The following is a 21,374-nucleotide window of genomic DNA, read 5'->3' as shown; positions in this document are numbered from 1 at the left end:
TTCTACCAGGGTGAGTCATCGTGAAGAAGGTCAAAACTCAGAACACAAAACCAGAGGAGGGCAGATAGATAGAAAAAAATTAGTCCTTTGATGGCATTAACAGTCAGAGTAGCCTAATTCCTTTCATTGCATTAATTTACTTACATATGATGAGGGCAAGGCAAAAGGTGTCATACATCTCTTCAACCATATTTTAAGCTTATTCTTTAAATAAGCATGGAGTGAAAAAGGAGAAATAATGAAGAGTCAATGAAAAATACAGGGTTTCACTATAATAATCTTTATTGTGAGGTTTGTCTCAGGCTTGTAAGGAAAATTGAGCAATCTTGTGCATAAATTCACAATCAATTTTAAGAGCAGAAATCATACGAAAAAGTGGTGCCTGGTTAGATACTTTTCTGAATGCAGGGTATGTGGGACAGTGGAAAAGTAAATTAAGTCCCATGGGAGTTAACTTCCAGTTTATGGTCAAACAAGTTACATCAGTAAAAGACCTCACGTATTCAGTGAAATTTATATCAAAGATCACACAGTAATTAAAAAATAACAATTAATTCTCATTACGTCACCCCGAAACAAAATTGATAAAAGCTATTTAATCTGTGGGTGGACTCACAGCCCAGAACAAAATAAATAGGAACAAAATAAAAACCCTGGCTCTCATGGCTGCATTTCAGAGGAGTAAATACAGTGAATCCAAGTTACATTCTGTAAGTCTTTCATCTAGCTTCCCTCCAGAGAACGAGATTGAAAAAGTAATGATAGAATCTGTCTTTATAACAGTAACTCTGTGGTTATAGCAGCCCTCCAAGACTGGGAAAGCTATGTTCAATTCCTCCCTGCAGGAATTTAGTCTCTTTTCCCTTCTTACATCTGAAGAGTCTTGAAAATTTTTTTGTGTTAAATGACAACCTTCAACAGGGCACCAGGAAAGTGTTCCTGCCCTCCTCAGTTCATAATAGGAAAGGATTCTATCCCTTAGGTTACAAATGAAATTAGGGTAGAAGCATTCTCTGCTCTGCAATCATTTTCATTTTAGAGGAAGGAATTAAAGATTAATTAATCGGAACCAAGAAAAAGGAACAAAACTGAATGAGTATGTCCTAGGAAGTCCAGTTAGAAATGGACTGTAGTGCTCTAGTGCTTGCTCTTGATTGTCTATCTCACCCAGTTGATAAAAAAATTCAAGTTTATCTTATTTGTTAGCAGAGTCTCCCAGGAAGATGTAGATGGTATTTGAAACATTATAAGAAAAAGAATAAATTATAATTGAGCCATCCGCTTTTTAAGGCTTGCTCTAATCACCAAACTCTCACATGAATGTCAAAAAAGACACCTCATTCCTTTGGAAAAAAAGAAGGTCATAAATAAATACGTTCCAGAGAGATTTGGGACTGTAATCCTGATGTGTTATCGTACATCCCAGAGACTGAGCAAAGTGTTTAAGATTCAGAAAAGTATAAGATCTGGAATATATATTGCTGTCTTTCATGCTTCTTACAACGTAGTTCTTAACCAAGCATGTTGAATGCTTTTGATATGATGCTGATCCAAATGCACTGTGCAGGGAGCCCAGGCACCTGGCAAACGATTCTAGCTTTTACTGCTGTTATAGGATCTGCCTACAAGATCTGCAGGTCCTTTGATGCATCTTGCCTTTACAGTTATGTAGCCCTACTGCCAAAGCATCTCCCCCATTCCTATGTATAAATTCCTTTTGCCATACACAGAGAGGGAAATGATGTAATCTGTATTTGCAAATGCGAATCTCAGGTGCAGAGACGTAGCAACTAACTTGCCCAACATGAAAAAGGGAGATGTGTTAGAAACTTCTGCCTCAGGTTCAGCACTGTTACTGTCTTTTCTGTGATACGGGATCTCTTTTTGATGTATCTATCTGTATCATTAAGCATTATTCACAACCTCTCTAGCTAGAATGCTAACTCACTACCACCGCATGTTACACACAGGCTGGATAATTGTATTTCCGTCTCTTGGCAAAGCCTTGGACATACTATTTGTCCAATAAAATATAGGTAGTATTAATTATTAGTGGTATTTCATGTCACTGTTCATTTCTTCATTACAGGGTGAAATACTTAAGTGCATGTAACCACATTAATTTTCATTAATGATGCCAATTAGCAGGTAGTTATAAACTTTTAATAATACTGTAACTATATAAATCCTTATTGGCGCATTTTCATTAATTTTTATCAGTCGCATAATCAGCTAAATAATGGAATTCTTCTGCTGTAAATTTGTCACTTCTCTCACAAGTTTGTTAAACAGTGTTTAGCGTCTTAGGTAATTTTCTCCAAAGCCATGGAATTAACGATAATCTCAACCCCTGCCATTTGCCCTGAACTGTATATGCCCTTCAGAAAATCCTGCCACAAGAAATCCAGAACTAGAAGTCAACCCTGCCTGTAAGGCTCCTTTTCATGTCACCTCAATTTAGCTGATTGTATGTTAGGAATCTGACCACAGTTTTTCATCTAGGCTCTTTTTATATCCATGCAGAAACGAGCAGCTCTAATTGGGGTCCTTTGTTAATACCTGTTTTGGAATTAGGTGATTCACATTTGAGTAAACTGGAAATAATTGGGGAGGGGAGAGTAAATGAAAAGGTTTGGTTTTGTCTCGTTTTGGAAGGCAGAAAGAGATGAGAATGTTTTATCTGCTGAACACCCAAAAATCCCTTGAGTAGAACAGACTTTTTCGTTGACCTCAAATGTGGTGAATTGTTTCACTTTTTGTATTTTTGTTTATATATTTGTTTCCTGATACAGAAATATCCACCAAAAAAAAGGTAAAAAAAAAGACATTCTGGAACCAAGAACTGAGATACTCTAGGTGGGATTATGCTGCCTAGCTTTGGGTGTCTCCTGTCCTTTTACTCACTCTGGGCTTCCCACCCAGCCTCCAGGTGTCACTTTGCAAAGGTGCAGGTCTTCAGTGGCTCCTAGGCTACATCTCTCAAGCCCGTGTAGATGTGTCAGACACTCCAAATTATTTAAATAGATTTAGACATCTGTGTTCAGGTATCTAAATTGTTGTGATTAAATAAAACATCTCAGCTCTCTCAATAAAACAATATACTGTGGATTTCTTTGAGAATTCTAATTTTTTACTCAGAATTTTGTTTTCAGCTGATCCAGATATGCCTTTTTTTTGGAGGGGTTGGTGGGGAGTTTACCTCTGATGTTTCACTTAGCTCCATCTGTGAGAACAACAGATTCTCCTGGAATTCTTCATTTTAGATGCCTCTGTCTAAAAATTATACTACTATCCAAAAGTAAATGACAGAATAGATACAGATTTTAACAGCTGATGACACACAGGAGGACAGATTAGAAAATTGCTACAGTCTCTTTAGACCTTAACATCTATTAACCACAATAATTTTAACAACGCTTTTCTGCAAAAACAAAACCCAGCAACAATTACTCATCAACTAAAATCGGAGAGATCAGAATAAAAGAACTTACAGAAATGAAGAAAAAGGTTCTTCTCTAGAAAGAGAGTAAAACTGATGTTCAACAAATGCAGAAGACAGCTCTGCTTTATCTAACAAGCACCGAGGCAGTAGGTTAGCAAGTAAGCACAAATATCCATGTCAGAATAAGTGTGGAGAGACTTCTGGAAACACGCATTACATGATGGATGTTCCCTAAAACTTCTCACACAGCATTGCCATATCTATGGAATATGTTATAGACTAATACCCTCATCACAGAAGGAGCACAAAGACATAATTTTATCATTATTTTTAACCGTGACCACATTTTGCCTATTAACTAGGTTTCCTCTTCCCCCACCCGCCATGTAATCCCTGAATGCAGGCTTTGCATCCTGCCACCTTCAACTGAAAAAGCTAATAATCAAAATTATTCAACTATTGACACTGTTTTGCATTCACTCAGCCCATCTGTTTAACACCTGTAATATGCTTTCACCCTGTGGCACCGTAACATCCTTGTTTGTTAATGGAACAGATATCAGCTTCCAAACGCCCCTGGCTCAGCAAAGAGAAATGGAGCTATCGCAATTAGCATGAATCAGTGTGTTCAGCACTGTTCCATGTGCCTCATTTTAACCCAAAAGTAATTTTAATAATAGGGTTATGTCTGCCTAGAGCAACTGGAGAGATCCCGGAGTTAGTGCCAATTGAGCTGATGCATCCACTCAGACGAGTGAAAAGCCACGCACAAGTAGTCATTTATGGCTCTAAAGTAGAGAAGCTTCATTAATAAAGGTTTCCATCAGCTAGGTGGTCTCACTAATGTGGCCACAGTGTGTCTGGCTCCAAAGGTTGTTCTGCCCATACTGCCAAGTAGAGTGACTGCTCTGTGGGCTTCTCTTAGGCACTGTGCATTTGTGGTTACATTTATAATTAGATATTAATTCTTCTGAACACTTCTTGCAGAAACAAAGGTTTTAAGCAAGGTGCTAGATAGGGAGCTTGGTCACTCCATGCTCTTTCCATGTGCAGTGGAGAGAGAGAGGGAGAAGGCAGCATTTCCAGAGGCTGTCAGATCTTGGATGGAGCACATAATCCTGGCGATGATGAAGTGACCTTTTCTCTCCCTCTTCATGGATGCAAAGGAAGCCTGGGATGAATAGGAACACAAATTGCTGGCCTAAATTGAGGTAAATGCATTCAGGCAATAATGACTGAAAAAGCTGCCAGCTCTCAGACTGCTGTTGTTTTTTTTATACTGCTGGGATATTTTTTATTTGTTTGTATTTGCTTGTGGTTCACCTGGCTTTAATTCAAGTTTAGTAGTTTAATATTCAATGAAGGAACATGTAAGATGTTTTTCCTGCAACCTCACATTCTGCAACAGGGCACTGCCTGTTTGTTTACCTCATGAGGAAGCTAGATGCATATTTTTTAAGCATCGTCAATTACAAATCACAAACGACTAGCACATAATTGAGTATTTTCAGATCAAGGCAGATGCGCGTGTGCCAGTACCTGTTAGATTTGATTGGACAAGGTCACACAGAAGAACATTAAGAAATTGAGACAGAAATGTCAAAGCATTTCCAACGGCAACAACAACCGCCCCACTCATATCAACAGGGGGGGAATGGAAGTATAAACCAAATTGCATCCAAATGATTGCAATTGGAGCACATGTGTTATGGGAAAGGTTTGAAGTTAGCACATGTGCTGATATAGCAATACGACGATGAAGGGAAAAAAATTCCAGCATTCAGTGTCTTTGCAGCACAGATGGTCGGGTTTGCTTTTCTGGCCTAGTTGTTCATTAAAATGAATCAGATTAATCTGGCTATCCCAAACTGTTAGTATATGTCTTTGACTTATTATCGTGTGCTTTGAAACAATGATGATACTATACTGCCCATGGGCCAAATAATGCTTTGATATGGGTCACATGATACACTGGTGGTGGGCTGTCAGTCTCTTAACTAGCAATCCATTCAGCAGTGAAATCTAGGAGAGGGTACAAAGCACCAACTGGATCACATCTGTGGTCTAACCATGTTTTACAAAATCACTTAGTAGGTACTACACAGACTGTAAGCAATTATGTGTGATTAATTACAGCATCACAAATTACACCCACTTTTGGGCACTTCTTTCACATTTTGACAGTACTGAGTAGTAAACACTAGCAGAAGCATTTTTTATTTTTATGTTCTTTTTTTTTTTAATGTAGCAAAGGATCTGTATAACGCAAAGAACACCAGAGCTTTCCTTTTTCTTTCTTTTTCTTTTCCTTCCGGAGAATGAATAACAGTTATGAAGAGTGTGGTGATATATGGTCCTACTAGGCAGCCATAAAGTGTAAATTTCCAACATGAGATGCCGGTGCGGAGGGCAGATTTTCCTTCAGCCTCACAAGTCCCACTGACATTAATGAAGGAGGCATGTCTACAACACCCCTCACTGAATAATTTACATCTGCACAGACAGAAAGTCAAAAAGCAAAGCTGGAGACACATCAGAGAGCTGGCTTTAAATCAAGTCAAAAATCTGCCTGTGTTTGTGGGTGGTTTATTATTATAAAAGGAAAGAAATGTAAAGTGAAATTAAAGCTATCCTTTCAGCTTTGAGGGCTTCAGGATAAGGGGACGGTGTGACGTTCACTGGGAGAGGTGGGAAACTGAAAAATATGAGTCATGGCTGAAAGATAAAGAGAGGTTTAAGGAGGTAAATGAATTGTAAAGGTTGAATGAACAGCAAAGAGTGCCTTGAACTGAAAAGTAAAGTTAGAATAGTTGTTTCAGAACTTCTTTCACAAATACATTTTTTTGTTAGTCAACACAGAACAAAACAATCTAGGAAGGTAGCTGGAAATAATAGAGATTTGAGAATCAAACATTATTTTGAGATAGTGGCTGTGATTTAGACCAGCAATTAGGACCAAACTTTCAAAGGAATTTAGATGCCAAGAGATAGACAAGCAGGGGCATCTGTATGAATGCATTTTATCAGATTAGGCTCCTAGAGTCATACAACAAAACACAGATTCATGTGATGGTACCTACACCAACCCTGGGTGGACTAGCTGAGGTGCAGAACAGATATGACTTTGTCAGTGCACCTAATTCTTACTGATCTTAAGACACACTTTCTTTGAGTACCTAGTATTAGCATCCTGCCTAAACCTTAACTAATTTCCTGTGGGTGACTTAAAGTGACTTATGAAGCGCTCCAGATATGAGTTTAAAGTCGGTAGGTGCACAAGGTCCAGACTTCCACAAGGTGGAAAATTCTAAAGGTTTGCATCCCTACTGGTTTTCTGAATGGAGAACAACTACTTCCTTCCTGGGTAGGTTTTGGTGATCAAATCATTCAAGTCAGTTCAACTCTTCAAGTGGTGAGTGATCTTGGACCTACACTTTCTCAAAAGACTTAGGGATCCATCCCTTACAAAACAGTTCCCTCTCACAGTCTAAGCAAACACAGACCAAGAGCACTCATGAGAATACTCATACAGGTCCAGGGGAAAACAAAATTTTAGCCACTGTAGACCAACTGGATATTCACATGATGGTTTCAACTAGACTTAGTTTCTGGGCTAGACCCTTTTTATCTGTCTGAGGAGACTCAGTATGCCAGAGGGCATATTTTTTGACCCATCTTTGATGTCTAGCCTTAAACAAGATGAATCATTCTCTGGAGCAATTTTTCTCCACTGATTATAGGAGGAGCTTTGGATAACTAACTTAATTTTGAACATCAAACCTTCAAATATCTTTGCTAGAGACAGAGGTCCAAACTTCTGGAATCCTGTTGCTGCCAAACTGCTGGGTCAGGATAGAGTTTAGTTGTGTTTGTACGTCTGGGACTTTATACTGTTGTCCCTTGCTTAGATCTGTCTTTTCCTGGGTGCTACCATGTACCCTGAGCTAACCGCAAAGCTATCTGGTAAATACCGACCCCTTCCAGCTGGGTTCCTGGAGAGCTGCTGCCATGTTTGCTGGTGCAGCAACACTCTTACAGACCTGAACTGGCCCACACAGCCCTAGATCAGTGGTCCGCTCTGCACCTCTGACTCTAGGACTGGCTCTAGTGTTGGTGGTAGAAACATATCTGTGACAATGATGTGCACTTCCTCTGAGGCTTTGTTTCCGCTACTCTGTCCCCATTACTCACCCTGCTCTAGCAAAGCTATGTAAAAGTTTCCATGGCCTTTGGTTTCATCATGAAGAAGGGTGCGCTCTACAACTTCTGTTCTTGTTCTACACTGAGAAGCAAGAAAGAGTGCCTTAATCCAAACCAAAGAAGTGACCGCTGTGTTGTAAAGCTGACACATCCCACATAGCTCTTCTCCTGTGTTAAACAAAGAGTCATCTGTTCCTCAGATAAGACACAAAGTGATGCTGATTATTTTTTTTTTAAATGCATCTTTTATTTTTTCCTAAGCTACCAAGCTTGGTGATAGTTTAGTTGGAAAATGCACCATCTGAACAGATGGAAGAAAAATCTTTCACTGAAAATATATGCCTATTGCTTTAACTGATGTGTAAGATGTTTTTTGCTAGGTAGGAACCTGCTGAATATGTAGAAAGGTTATTGTTCTGCCATTATCATTATACCATTATGAAATTATAGAGTGATTTTGAATGAAAGAAAATAAACTTCACAAAAGAGTTGGGTGGATGTTTATGATAGCAAATTGTCTGACTGCTCTTAAACCAGCTGCTTTCAATAGGAAGTGGGCTGCCTTTCCTCAGTGTGCTCCTCTTGGTTCTGAGCCAGGAACTGGGGAAAAAAAAAGTTCACAATAGATTCAGGAAAATGGGAAGGGGGAATTAAAGTTGAAAGAAAACAGAAATATTGTTTCAGTATTTCTCCCTAATTTACTGTTTAGTTTTGATGTCAGTGTCACATAAGCAGGTTTGTCTCCTAAGAGGAAAAAGAAAAACATCAGTGATAAGGAATGTACGTGTATTCTAAGTGTAATTTGTTTTATTTACAAGCCTAGCATGAAATGGTCAAACAGCAGGCAAGATAATCTATTCTTCTTGGAATCTTAGCCCTGTGTTAAGTTCCTAGGAAGCGATTTAATGCCCAGAGATAAATCTAAGCAAAAGCCCAAGAAGGAGGGCAATCTTTCCTGATGCTTTTATGTCTTCTTGCTCCTTAATGTCCCTCAATGATATCTCTCCATAATTCTAACCCAACAATATTAACATATCCTTCAGAGAATTGAACTTTTTGTCAACCAAGTGTAGGAATTTGGAAGGGTCTACAGATACATGCCTCTTACCTAAGTTTAGGCATCTTCAGTGTAGATAGCTACACTTGAGCTTAATCACTCTAGATTCCCTCTACAGTTTATGGAGAAAAATATCTGCTTGCCGGAGCAATGTGTCTCAATCTATTCAGCTGTCAGGATGGGGGGCTGACTGAATACAAGGCAGTTTTACAGAAAAATAGCTGGGAGTTCTAATGGACAAGAGATTGAACAGGAGTCACCAGTGTGCCTGTGCGGTGAAGGTGGCCAGCTGCACTCTGGGTTGTGTGAGCAGGAGAGTAGAGTTCGGGAGATGCAAGGAGAAGGTGGGAAACTGAGTTTGTTTAGCTTTAAGAGAAGGCTAAGCTGCATCTTATGGCTGTCTGCAACTATCTGATGGGAGAGTGCAGGAAAGGTGGGGTCAGACTTCTTGAAGGTGCACTGGAGTAGGAGTGGGGGTAACAGATGCAAGTTGGATGTGGGAAATTTTGGTTATATATTTGGAAAAAATTCTGGATGGTGATGAGGGTAGTCAAGCAATTAACAGGTTGTCCAGAGGGATGGTGAAATCTCCTTTGCTGGAGATATTCAAAGCTCGACTGGGCAACACAGTGAGCAACCTCATTTAATTGGTTGTGCTTCGAGAGGTGGATTGGACTAGAGACTTCCAGAAGTCCCTGCCAACGTGTCTGAATCTATGATTTGTACACTACAAGTGTGTATGGACTTTTCAACTATAAAGAAAACAAAAGGCCCATAAAGAAAATTACTCATTCCTACATAAATCTCTCTATTTTATGTTTAAATTTCAGCTTTTAATGGCGGCTTTGGGATCTCCTCCATTGTTGTAACTTTCAAAGCCAAAATTAATTACTCTTTTATCTCTGCATTTATTGGTATGCTAACTGACCATCTGCCAGTGTACAGGCTCATAATATCAGTGCATCTATACCACGTTAGACCTCTGTGTTACTGGTTCTTTTTGTATTTGGCAGTCAAACTTAAGTATCCTAACAAGACTACAAATAGAGATATTGAGACATAGCCATGTTTCTTTAGCCAAGCAAGAAAGAAACAAAAGACTAAGAGGAAACAATTATGATTGTCTGATATGGTCTCAAGCCCAAGAAAGAATGCACATCTTTGCATGGAAAGAAAGAGTTCAGCCTCTCACTCTCCCAGTGATGGAGAGACCAGGCTATAACTAAGAAGAGAATTCATATTTTACTTTATAAGTTTTGTTTTCTTTTTATTTCTCAGCTTTTCTTATGGAAGTGAAGCAAATTAAATTAAGGGAGTTTTGAGGAAAAAATTCTAATGCAGGAGCATAATTCTCTGAAATGGTTTTCCAGTGGGTATAATAGTAATCCTTAAACTGAAAACATCTGCGCTTAAAATCCAGTCAGCTCTCGTGAATGAACTGACAGGGCTTGACTTGACCAGCAAGACCCCCAGGAATTTTTAACTCTACACCCCAAAAACTCATTACTCTCAGTGTCTCAATCAAGGAAGGTCAGAGAACAATGATCAGACAGGTGGAAGGCGGAGGAGAATGAGTTTCATGTATGGAGTCACTGAGAAATATGGGAAACTTCAGCCTGAAAAGTGGCAGCTGAGGGGAACTGGCATAGAAGTCTATAAAGCTGTGAGTGGCATGGAGAGGATGAGTGGGGAAAGACTTCTGCCTTATCTTCTAATACAAGAAATAAGGGTCTCAAAGGAGGCTGTCAGAGGGAGGGTTTTGAAGAAACAAGAACCAGTTCATCTTTGCACAATGTGCAGTTAAGATGAACTGGGATGCTGTTGGTGCTCCAAGTTGATGTCAGCTCAAGGGGAGACGGGGTTCCCTAAAGTACTGGAAAAAAAATATCACTATTAGATACAAATATCAAGCTCAAGAATTCCAGGCACTGACATTTCTAAGTTTCTTAGAGTTTCACGTGTTGAGGAAAGTCTACGTAGGGGCTTGCCTAATCTTATAGCTCTTCCCTTAGTTTTTGATTTCCAGTCATTGTTAACAACAATGGCCAGATGGACTGGAAAGACTATTCATGTGACTATCAAGAGGTGCTTCAAAGTGGATAAAATAAGCTTATGGAAAGACACTGTTTGTCTTAGAGACAAATTAAGTTGTGTGGGACAGGTCTTTGCTTCGTACTTTAGAGATTTGGTGCAACTTTGAAACACAGTTTCAGGTTTTGAAAATTGATAATTTCAATTATTTCAAAATCAGATGTCAGTGAGAAATATTTACCTGAAAAGTTTTAGCAATGTGTCCTCTTTCATTTTCTGACTGCTATGTCTTCTTTCCATTTAATAAAACTATTATAGTGAACAATTGTATTACAAAATTAGCATTAATACCATAAAATATTTACAGATCACTGCGTACTCAATTGTTAACAAAAAAGGTAAAAAAAGATTTTATTCTGTTGTTTCTGGAAACAAAGACAATACTATATCGGCATCCTGTTGATATTCAAAAGACAAGATGAAACAAAAAACATTCCTAAAATTAAACATTGTAAATCCATGTTTAGAAGCCTATGTGTATACCCTAAAAGTTGTCAGCACTGCAGAAGTTCCCTGTGGAGTTAGCAGTATCATTCTGGAAACTATTATGGTACAGCTTTGAGTGGGTTCCTTCTTCTCTGAGCAGACTACCATTTCCACCTCTGGTCTAGTGGATGGCTCTTGCACAACAGATTCCCTGAAGCTTATACCTGGCTTTGAAATAGCTAGATAATTTTTTTAGGAGCAGTTTTTTAAGGAAAACTCATCAACACTTGTACTCCAGTCATGCCATTATCTTTTTTTTTTTATATATATATTATCATTTATTTACTTATTTATTAATTTTTGATATCAGATTCAGCTTTAATCGATTTTTGTAAAATACTAAAAAAGAAGTCTGTTTTTTCCATCTTCCCCTAGATGCTTCTGTTACTTACAGCTGTTGTGAGAAACATCAAAGATGTGAAACATTTCTTTTTTCTGGGATTTAGCTTATAAGAAGAAAAAAGATTAAACTCCAGATCTAGGTGCCCGTGTTGGTCACCTTAGCCTCCCTTTGCTGTCAGTTTAGGAACAGACAGGCTAGACCGCAGTTCACATCATCCTTTCTGGACATTGAAAACAGATCAAATTAGTCATTCTTTTCAAATGCCCATTTCCCCCCATTGACTTTATTAGACATCAGAAGTCACTACAGCATGCTGAAACTGCGTGTTCAATCCCTTGTCACCTTGATCAGAATAAAACAATTTCACTTTGAAAATCTGATATCTAATTTATTCTCCATATTTTTTTTACGTGGCATTGCCACTGGAAGAATGAGCATAAAACATAGACCATAAAAAATCCCAAATTGCATTGGAATTATTATGCGTCAGTATTTTACCCCATTTCAACAGTACAATAATGTCATTTTCTCTTCACACACACGAGTAGTTCAGAATTGGAAAGGGCCACAGAAGAAGGCAGTTGCAACACGGAAGCTCTGTAAGAGCAGGTCCAAGTTTGAAGTAATATAAATAAGGTCTCCAATTTTTCTATTCAGATGAAAAGCAATTCCTTTGCCAGAAAATATTAACACCTGCCATCTGTTGGTTTTAATTTTTATTGATTTTGAATGAAAATCACATTGGCTGCAAAGGATTGATGCTCAAATTAGCAACACATAACAGACCAGACTTCTAACTTGTTCTTTAAAAGTGACCTTTTTTTCATTCACTGGATACAAATATTTTAATGGACTTATTAATACAAAGTCAAACATTTCTAAGTAACATTGCCATGAGTCAGAGGTGTTGAGTTCATGAACGTGATTTTTACTCTAGCCAGAGCAGTAAGTGACCTGCACTTCTGAAAGTCAAGCTCTCAAGACTGGATTTAATTTAGCCTTTGTAAAATAAATAGATGAATTGTGTTGGCATTTCATAAGCATTAAAACAAACAAACAAACAGATGTTGTTTTGAATAAAAAATAAATAAAACATAGACTCTAAAGGAAACATTTCTGTGGGAATCCCAACTTTTTATTTTTTTTCTGTCAAGAACTCAAAAAAAACATTTACTTCCAAATGGGAGAGAGGCAGCAAAGGTCTCCTGAAAAACCAAAGAAACAATCCCAAACTGGCGTTTCTACTGAATAGTTAACCACACTTAAAAGAGGAAATAAAACTGCATGATACCAATTCCATTTCCTTGAACACTCTCACTCGTCTGCTGACCGCACAAGACTCCATGTCGTCTGTAAAAGTCATAACACTCTCAGCACAAGCCAGAAGCACGACAGACAACATCCCAAAATGCTTGTTAAAATTGGGCAAGAGGGAGCTCCAGCCTTGCCTTATGCTCTGGACTTCGCCATCTGAAACCAGCATGTTGTGCAAGTCATTTTGTTTCTTTGTGTTCTACTGATACAATATTTTGTGGTTTGCAGGGGAGCTCTAATTTTTAGGTCTAATTAATGTTTTTAGAAGATATTTTAAAGATATTTCCCTGCAAATGTTGTAATATGATTTCTTAGTGTTATTGCCACTGATAACATATCCCTTTAATAGCTGCGTTTCGTTTTACCTGTTCCACACATCCTGCTTTTAATTAAGCCTGTTTTTCAACATCCTGTGTACTTGCAACCCCTAAGAGCAGGTCTGATCTTTTTTTTTAATTTCTTTTTAATAAAGACTTTGCTTGAAGGGATTATTCTAGGAGTGGAAAGAGTTTTCAAGATCCCGAGCCAGGTGTGTTTTGAGACGATATTACCAAAATCCTTAAACTGAGAACTAGGTTCTCACTGAGATTAATATCTGACCCAAAATTCTGATCATTTTATGTTTAATGATTTTCTGTCCATCCTTTTCCTTGACCATCACAATCACAGTGTTTGGGTATGTCACACTCAGGTACAGATTTTTTCTTTGCAGCATCTCTGAGATAAGGATGAACAATTATTGCTCTTCCACAACTGAATAAAATATGGTGGATCAAATGACTTGCCTGTAGTCATACAGACCATATTCAAAAAAGGACACAAAATGTCAAATCTATTTTTATCCATTGTAACTCAACCTACCTTGGAGCCAGAAAAATAAGAAATTAAAATTTACATTAATAGCTCTTTAGAATTTTTTTTAATAGATAACACCCCCAAAACACTTTCAATATCAAGGTGTAAATAATGGTCCTACACCAAGATGTGGTTGGATGCTTTGTACTGATATTTCTTGGTCAGAGGCACAATCCCATGGAGACTGGGGACTATGTTCTGTACAAAATACATCTTTCAGCACTAAACCAGAAATATTTATATCAGTGCAATGTGGTGTGTCTACAGCAGGGATCTCTCAAAACTAACAGGTGACGTAATCGCAATGACACATGTTTCCTCAGTTGGGGTAACACAGGCAACTTTAGAACAGACTAGACTAGACTATTTCAGTTGGAAGGGACCTACAACAATCTTCTAGCCCAACTTTAAAGAAATCATCCCTACATTTTGGGAAAATTTTCAAAAAGAGTAGTGAGCTGTGTATCTGCGTTCACGTGTATCAAATTTATATTTGCAGACAGTTGATACATTTTGAGACAGTTGTTTTGAGACACAAACCTAATTTCCTTGGATGCCTTTGGGTATTTGTACAGATGCATTAGACACATGAAAGAGTGTTTTCCCAGGTTGCAATTCCACCTACCTAATTTGAGCTACTTAAAAATCAGGTATCTGGACTAAAATAACTCATAAGGCTCCTTCTCTAGTCTCTCCTTCAGAGCGACTCACGCCATGTGAGGATCTGTCTGAGATACATAGGGTGAACTGACCGGTCAAGGTCTTTTTCTACAGTGGGAAATTATATTCACCAAACTATTTGTTGAATAATCTTTAAATGCATAAAACTTAAAGATGATTTCCACTTTGCAGTGTCACTCTAAGGGCTGTCTTTGAAAATGTAGGACTAAAAGTCAGCTTGGAACTTGCAATCAACCTACTTTGTAAAAATAACATGTTCTGATAAATGTAGAGTTTTCAACAAGACTTGCTATGAGGCTCTTTCTCCTTAGGAAGCAGCATTCACAGGAAAGCACATAGGTAACATGTTCATAAAGTATATTTAAAAGATCCAGTCAAGCATTTTGACCAAAATTAATTCCAAGGCTAAGGAGCAGCAAAACCATTTAGGCAAATCTGCTTGAGCATTTGCATTTAGTCATGAGAGGGATTCAAGAGGATGTAACTTCAGGCTCAACTTCTCTGTACCAAGGTAAATATAGATAGGTAAAAGGCTTTGCAGGGAAGGGGAGGAGAAGGGAAACAGGGAGCTCATTTTTTTGCTTATTTGGTTTTTAAGCCAGTTTTATTTTAACTAAAAAATGTTTGATTACTTTGCATACTCCAGAGATCCTCTTTGAATATTTAGTCCTAAAAGTTTACTCGGAAGCGGAAATAAATTTACAGGGTGGAGGGCACACAAAAATAACCTCTCTCTGATACACACAGTCTTTTAAGTAACATCCTCTATGAGGCACTAAAGCTTTAATACCAACAATATGCCTGAAATGAGGGGAGTGAAAAAACAAAACATGAAGTGCAGAAACTGCTATCAATTCTATTCACAGTGGCAGAATGACTCTAATAGCAGAGACGTTTATGAGTCATAAATTACCATTTATAAATGCAGTGTTTAGCATTCATTTCAATGGACAACATATGGTAGCAACATTTCTAAATAGCTTGAACTGATAAATAGGCCAGTGAAGTGGCTCGATTTGTTAAAATGCTAACACATTAACTACTGCATGTGGTGGTGGCATGTTTGCATCCCTAACACTGTCTGTCTGCTTGGGCCTTATGGAAATAGACACTTGCCTTGAATTTATGAACTGGCACAGCCAGTCTATTTTTCATAATGATTTATGAGGAATCACCATTTGCAGACTGGGTGATCCATCTATGACGGTGTTAACCTCAGTCCTACCACGTTATATAGCATGACCATATCCCACATGTTTGAGCCCCTGATACCTTGTCTTGAGAGACTGGCTGATTTCTTAGGGATGTTTGAATCTTATATTTTGTCCTTTGAAAGGAGTTATGTAATGATTTGAACCTGATCATTATTACAGTGAGACCGATTAACACAAACAGTTCAGCCAAAGACTTACCTGAGGTCATCTCTGCTCCTGTCATAACTGTGGTGTTGCATGCACACCATTTACAGCTGCTCCTTCTTTCAACATATGTAATGATAAAACTGATTTTCAGTTAAAGAAAATAAAAATTAAAACCAGTCCTAAGTCTGAAGAAAATAGAATTGCATTAGTGACTGCAACATTATAGAAATACAAACTTTGACTAATCTTCGTGGAAACTTTGGATTGGTTTGTTTCTACTCTCTCTGCATCTAATTAGCTTTCTTTGATCCTGTCAATGATTTTTGAAAACTTGTGTACAGCCAAAGAATCCCCTCAGGCCTCCAAGATATAGTGCAGAATGATAGCACAAAGGCTCTAGCACAGATGAATAAAAATTATCTTGGGAATTCAACATAATAATTTCTTTTTCTTTTTCCTCTTTTTCCTTTTATTTTTCCTTTTATTCTTCCTTTTCCTTCTGCTTTTTCTTTTTCTTTTCCTTTTGCCTTTGCTTTTGCTTCTCCTTTTCCTTTTTTTTCCTTTTCCTTCTTTTTCTTTTCCTTTTAATTTTCCTTCTTTTCCTTTTGCTTTTTCTTTTGCTGTTCCTTTTTTTCCCTTTTCCTTTTCCTTTTCCCTTTCCTTTTCCTTTTATTTTTCCTTTTCCTTTTATTTTTCTTTTTCCTTTTCCTTTCTTCTTTTTTTTTCTCTTTTTTCCTGTCTATCTTTTCCTTTCACCACAGTCCACAATCACCTTCACTGTATGGCTAGTTATTTTAAAGGAAGAGGATGGTCTTTCATAGCTGACTTTTCTCATTGCTGGTCACAGAACTACAAATTCACAGGGCTGTTCTGTGACAGACTAATATATGTGGTGCAGTTTACGAAGTAAGAAACATAGCAGAACACGTTTCTGCATCCTGATAACAGTATAAAGAACTTCTTGAGTGTGTTGTATGGGGGGTTTAAAAAAGGTGCCTGAGTTTGTTTTGGAAACACTGTCACCTAGAACTGATGGGTGGGATTCCTATCATTCAGTGGAAACATCCACAGTGGAGACCTCTGTCTCCAAGCTTGCTAGTGAAAGATTCATCTTATTCTAAAGTGGATTGATAAACTAGGTCAGGTGAATTTATCTTCATCAGCTACAAAGGGAGTCTAAAGTTTAGGTCAGGTACCAACTAAACTCTTATTCATTCTTTTTTTAATAAGATTTTCATGCTGATATATCTTCTGTTTTGGGATGAGGATGCTTTAATGACAAAGACAACTGTACAAATAATAATAAGAATGATGATGGTGATAATGATGACAATGATGAAGAGAAAGAAGCAGTAGTACATAAAAATCATAGGCAAAAATCACAGGTAGACTAGATCCCCTTATATTATGTATCATGGAAACTTTGGGAGTTCATCAAACATGCTAAGCTAAATCGGATATGCAAAAACTACACACACGTACTAAAATGTGAGTTTATTCTTCATATTCAAGGATGGGAACAGAAGTGGAGTACATCCTTTCTATCACTTGATAAAGCATCTGATTCCATTTAGATTTCTAATAGTGAAACTCTTGGTATCTAGTCTCAAAATGAGTCAATCAAAAGACCTCTGCCCACCTCTACAGAGCATCCTTCAGGAAGAGCTGCTCTGGTAAACTTGTCTTTTCAACTTTTTCCCAGGAGGAGCTCAAAGGCTAGGGTTTATTGGGTGTTTATAGTTTCAAAACCCAGTAATATGTAAGAATTGGATGAGTTATTGATTTTGAAGCTGTAACAATCTGAGAAGCAATACTGTGCAATAGTTTAAGGAAACAGTTTAGACAGATAGCTTGTCAGTCTCAACTGCTAGAGAGAATATGAGCAGAATTCAACCATTCACACTGGAATTAGTAAAGAAAGCAAAGAAGACGTCTATTTTGCACTGCAAGTATCTGAAGGCTGCTTTTTGTGTTTTCTCTTACATTTAAAATAGCTTGTGTGGAAATCCCAAACTTTCATGAGTGGTTACTGCTAAGACAAGTGAATCAGCCAATATTTGAGGAAGAAAATTTCCAAGTGAGGAAGAGGAATATGTGCCTGACTATGTCCTATTTCAAACATGATCTGAAAACCACCATTCTATGCCAAGGTGTTCCAAAGGAAATACTGTCTTTAAATACAAGCTTCTCAAGAGGCCAGATACCCTTATTGGTTTTATTCCCAGAGGAAGCTGAGCAGGCTACCTTTAAACAAAACCTCTAAGAGTAATAGCTGGTCAGGACCTAATAAGTCGGGCACTGAACCACTGATCTAAAACCTGTCAGAATGAAAGATTTGGAAGTGTACTTTTTATTTAAGAAATCTCAATGTCCCTTCATATTATATTTTTCTTTTGTTTGCCAAAAAGTCAAGATAAGATTGTCTCTGCTGATCGCATATACCTCAAGGTGGTATAGAGCTGAGCTCAACCCAAATGTGTGAGAAGGATTAAATGGCTATGGAAAGGGGACTTTACTCTCTTTTATACTTCATAGATTGCCCTATAGAGTCCTTTCACATTGGCTTAACAGCTTTACCACTATGCAGCTCATTAGTTCTTGCTATTTCTTAACTGAACAGCCAGGTAAAACATGCTTAATTTATACCCAGCTTAGGACTGAAATATATTCTCCATAAAACTTTAAAAAGGAAAAAAATAATATAAAAAATGTTCCCCACAGCACAAGCGTCACTAACAAATAATGAACTTGTTTATCATTCTTATTTTATGTCTGATACTTCAGGCATTTCAGAGCCCTTTTCAGGCTGTTATCCACTGCCCTTCAAATCCTTCATGTTGTTATCCTCTCTTTTATATCAGTAATAGGTTTTAAGACTCGTAGTAATGAATGCAAATATATTACTGTTTTAGGGCAATAAAATTGTTCTTTAGCAGTTAACTACGCTCTTTGCAACAGTGAAAAGCGTTTTAAATTAGCAGTTGGAGAAAACTAGGACATTGGAACACGGGGACAATATAAGACTGCAGCAATCTATTGGCTGTTACCTAATGGAAAAGTTAGTTCATTAATGCTCAAGTCAGCTTTTGATTATTAAGGGCTGCAATGAGAAGTTAGACTCCTGTCTAATGTCTTGTTCTCAGCTGAAAAGTTTTTCTAGAATCCCTGTCTAGAGTTATTGACAAGTTTTAAAGAAAGGAGAACAGAAAATTTGTTTTCTATTTTTTTCCTCCTTTTTTTTTAGTGGCATTGAGAATGCCATTTGTCTAGACATTCAGAAAGTATTTCTTTCTGTTTCCCAGAAATCCCTATCTGTAGTAATGTCTCATTCCCAGTTCTAGGAAGCATCTGAGAATATGCTTACCTCTAAGAAAATATATAGATAAGCCTGATAAAGCCAAAGGAACTATCTACCCAGCTCCTTAGAGACAAGGAGTCCATTCATTAGGACAACAGTGTCAGAGTCATAAAGCTGGATTCAGTCTTGCTGCATGCTGGGGAACTGATGGGTGACCAATGCAAAGATATTTAAATCTACACTGCTTAACGGAACACTGTGGTTTCCAAGGTAGCATTATTCTGAGCTGGTGTGCCCATGAAAAAAAAAAAAAACAAACCAAAATGATGGCACACTATACAGGAGATCTATTTCAGGGCTGGAAGAAACATCATGGCATTAGGATGGTGCTGTGCTCACGCTAATAATCCCTGCTTACAAGCAGGCTCAGTTGGCAGTAATTCAGATCTCTCTGCACTGTGCTTCATTGCACCGTGCAGATCTATAGCCCCAGATCCTCAAAAGAACTGAATTCAGTGGGAATTAGAAACCTGTTCTAAATGTGCTTAAGCTCTCTCCTGTAAATCGGGGATAATAAATAGCAGTTTCATCTTCATGATGACAAGAATAAATACATTAAAACTCAGGAGTTACTAGGTTACTGTTACACTGAGGGTTTTTTAGTTCTGTTTCTGTGATGGATGGATGAAGTTTTAATTCTTTCCTTGACCATAGTCAGTGCTACTGGAAACTCTCCTCATAACTGATCTGTCAGCGGACTATCTGTTTCCCCAACTGTAATGTTCTATAATTTTGTTAGTGGGAAGATGCATATGAAGCGGCTTTTGCTTCATTTCCTTTTGAAGACACTATGCTGATGGATGGTTTAATTCAAAAGCCAGTTTGTTCTTAAGGAAGAACTCCATATTCAGACTCCAAATCCTGTCGCTTATGCCTGTTTAATATCTCCTAAATGTGTCTTTGTTTTTCCCTCTACCTTTATTGATAGAAATAAAACTGGCTTAGTCATTGCTTCCATTGATTACTATTCTGCCTCCCTTGTTGGTCTTTCAGTTCTTCCTCTCATACTACAAAAACAATCATTCATCTTCCCTTGTGTTCAAACTTAACTCTGTGTAACAACACATCTATTCTGTGTATATTTTCATTTGAAATGTTGCTTTCAGTGAAAAATATGTTTTTCATTAAGACAGACTGTTTTGTTCCTTTCTATAGGAATAAAATATTTTATTTAAATATTATTTTTATTGAAAACACAATTTGGCCTCTGTTTTTCTCACACACTTAACAAATAATGGGGAAGGAGAGAAGATATAACTTGGCTTCCCAACCCTCTCAGCAAGTGTTTAGTAGGTAAGTACCCAAGAAAACTAAGCTTTGCAGGTTTGGGTTTTTCAACAACCAATTCATACAAAAATGTCAGCAAAAGTCAAACATTGTTCAGGCAATTTTTGGCACATTTTTTGACACATTTATGGTACAATTAGTGACCAAGATGTTTCAGAACAAAGTACATGGGGGAGATTCTGGTTCTACCACCTATTCAAAATTCCGTGTTCAATCTTGGGAGATATTTATTTGAGCAGTGACATTGTTGGAACGTACAGAGGAAAATGACCTCCACAGAGTGAATGTTGAGAACTGGGATTTATTGAGGATAAATCAGGATAAGGGTATGTATTTCATAGGAACTAGAATTGGTTTGTAATATTTTGGGATTTTTTTCCTTGTAAATTTTATCTGTGGATTTCACATTTCCCTCAAATTCTTGATCGAGATGGGGTGTCATGGCAGAGAGAATTTGTGGAACCAGATGAAGTTCTCTGGAAATGGAGGTAGGATTTGCTCTTAGACAATTCAGTGATGCTCTGGCTTTGCTGAGAGTTCAACTTGCCTGCTTTCAGCACTAAATGATGTACAGGTATGATGGGAAAGTCATTAGCCCATTAACTACAGAATTAGGAAAACAAGGCTATGATCACTTCCAGGATGTTTTACAAGTCTTTAGTCCAGCTATTAAGTCTGTGGACTCTTGAGATCAGATATGACTATTGCTCAGTCATGACACAATCTCAGTAATTTTATTCCAGACCCGAAGACTCTAAGTTTTCTTGGGTTCCACATAGACAGTAATATGCTGGTTTTGACTAACTGAATTACCTATTGTATTTCTTCATATGCAGTAAGATGGTCCTAAAAATGGACCATTCAGCCTATTAAGACAGGTACTCCAATTAATAGGGTCT

This window comes from Nyctibius grandis, chromosome Z, assembly GCF_013368605.1.
Source record: "Nyctibius grandis isolate bNycGra1 chromosome Z, bNycGra1.pri, whole genome shotgun sequence".
Classification (NCBI taxonomy): domain Eukaryota; kingdom Metazoa; phylum Chordata; class Aves; order Nyctibiiformes; family Nyctibiidae; genus Nyctibius; species Nyctibius grandis.
Note: the sequence above shows the minus strand (reverse complement) of the source record.